General features: G+C 35.4%; 1 pseudogene across 1 annotated transcript; it reads left to right on the top strand.

Annotated features, from left to right (window-relative positions):
* Positions 1-693: 693 nt before the first annotated feature.
* LOC306661036 (ribosome biogenesis protein NSA2 homolog) lies at positions 694-1,509 on the top strand (annotated as a pseudogene). The gene is made up of 2 exons: positions 694-809; positions 864-1,509. The product of its transcript is annotated as a ribosome biogenesis protein NSA2 homolog (transcript).
* Positions 1,510-2,550: the final 1,041 nt, after the last annotated feature.

Here is a 2,550-nt window from a genome sequence, read left to right as displayed (position 1 = left end):
CAGCAGCTCTGCAGCTGCCACTGAAGGATATGGAAAATAACATCCCTCAAGACAGCCCCAGGAAGAAAGGGGACAGCGTGGCCCAGGAGGAGGGAGGTGGGAAGGAGACAAACATTCGTCCCTTCCCAGTGGCAATGGACCCTTAAGGGAGGAGGAGGACACTGAGTGCTGGGCCCTGGACTTTCACCCTTTCCCACTGCAGATGAGTCCTGGAAGGAGAAAAGCAATAGTGAAGCTCTGGGTAACAATGGATCCTGGAGGAAGAAGATAAGCAATGAGCGCCAAGCTCTGGACTTTCACCCTTTCCCAGTAACACTGAGTCCAGGAGGGGAAGGCAAACAAATGGGCTGTGGGATCTTGATTTCTATCCCAGTAACAATGAGTTTCAAGCTTTGGCACCTGTATCCCTGAGTTAGAATGAGTTTCAAGCTTTTACAGCTGTTTTCCTGACTTAGATTTTTAACCTCCACAACTAGTTTCCTGCCTGCCCAGCTGGCAAGCCCCGAATCTCTAAGGATTGAGTCACACTAAACATACTTCTTTGATTAACTCTCAGTAAGACCTATAAAAAGCAGACCTCTCTTGTAACCAGTGGCCATTTTCTCTTCTGAAAATTTGCCATGTGCCATACTGCCAATGCTAAATAAAGACAGCTTGCTGATCTGTTTGAGGTCTGCTCCCATCTGGGTCACCATGCTACAAAATGAATATAAGGAATTACACAGAAAATTCCGTGGATATCGCTTAGATACCATAAGAAAAAGAGAAAGAAGGAACGTCAAGAGGCTCATGAACATTCAAATAAGGCAAAAAAAAAAAAAAAAAAAAGAAACAAAACAAAACAAAACAAAAAAAAAACCAAGATTATCCTGAAGGCTAAGCTATATGGAACATAGCTCCAAGGCAAAAAAATACAAATGAATAAGACCATCAAGATGCATTAAAAAAAGAGAAACATGATGAAAAGACTTCACAGGGAGCAGTACCTGCCTGTCTCCTGTACTGAGAGGGACAGACCAAGAGGAAGTGCTTTCCAACATGATCAAACAATGAGGAAAAGAAGGCAGGAAAATGGGAATTCCCCCTTCCCAAGGTGGTTTGTGCCAGGGAGAAACAGAAGTATCAAAAGTGATTCAAATAGGAAAGAGAAAAAAGAAGGTCTGGAAGAGGAAGTTTACTAAAGTCTGCTTTGTTGTAGATGGCTTCACAATAAAACCACCTAAACATGAAAGATTCATTAGGCCAATGGGCTTATGTTTCAAGAAGGCCCATGTAACATATCCTGAACTCAAAGCCACCTTTTGCCTGCTGATACTTGGTATGAAAAAGAATCCCTCATCCCACTACATACAAATTTGGGTGTTATTACCAGAGGTACAGTCACTGAGGTGAAGGTGAGCGAGTTGGGCCTTATAACACAAGGAGGCAAAATTATTTGGGGGAAATATACACAGGTTACCAATAATCCTGAAAAATAATGGATGCATAAATATGGTCTTACTGGTGTGATAGAAGTTTTACATTTCTTATGATTATTAGACTACAAATCAATCAGGAAAACCAACATTACTGTGATATTTCTGAATACTACCAAACAACCTTACATATCTGCAGTCATTAAAAGAACTATTTATTAAATTCTAAAAAAAAAAAAGAAAAAAAAATTAAAATAACCGAGTTTGCCCAAAAAACAAAAAAAGTTGGGTTGAGCGCATACAGGTTTTTTGGTAATGATGATATTCATGGTAATCATTTTTGTTTCAGAGCAATTGTATCAATAGTGATAAAATGTCTAGCAAGCCACAGGTAGTAAAATTATATATGCCACAGAAAAAATAAATTGTTCATAAATCAAACATGTAAGGGAAAATTTTCTATCATAAAGATGTAAGAAGAAAATGTAGGTGAATATTTTCATAATCTCTAGGATTCAGAATTTTTTATTAAATTTTATAGGTAACATCATAAATAAATCATGATTAGATTTGACTTCATAAGAGAAAACTTTCATATTCATATGACAAAGAACTGTATTAATTCAGAAAATAAAAGTAGATATAAAGCAAAAGTGAAAAATATTTCTAATGCAAACATACCATACAAGTCAAAAATATTTCATTTACGTAAAAATATTTGTAAACCAAAAGGAAACTATTCTAAACAACTATTAATCATGAACATAAAAGTTATTACTGAAACAAACTTAACTGTTAATATTTAATTATTTTTCTATCAATTTCAAATAAAAGCTGAGGTGGTAATGTTCTGCCTACCCGATTGCAGAACAAAAGGATTGAAAAGATTAATTAAGATAGAAAAATGTTTTTTTTTTAACGTTCATATACAATTTATGGCATATAGTAAATTTTAGTTAATGGTTTAAAAATAGCACTGCTTGAGTATATGGACAAAATATTAATCATATTCAGAGTTGTGGATATAAATTGGTATAATCTATGTTTTAAAAATATTCTCTGATTCTGCAATGCAAAATGGATTGGTAGAATTTTATGCAAAGTTAAATGTACTAAGGACTTACATCAAACCAAT

The sequence above is a fragment of the Sciurus vulgaris genome (assembly GCF_902686455.1).
Source record: "Sciurus vulgaris genome assembly, chromosome: 5".
NCBI lineage: Eukaryota > Metazoa > Chordata > Mammalia > Rodentia > Sciuridae > Sciurus > Sciurus vulgaris.
The sequence above is the reverse complement of the archived record's forward strand: the minus strand, read 5'-3'. Positions and strand labels throughout refer to the sequence as shown.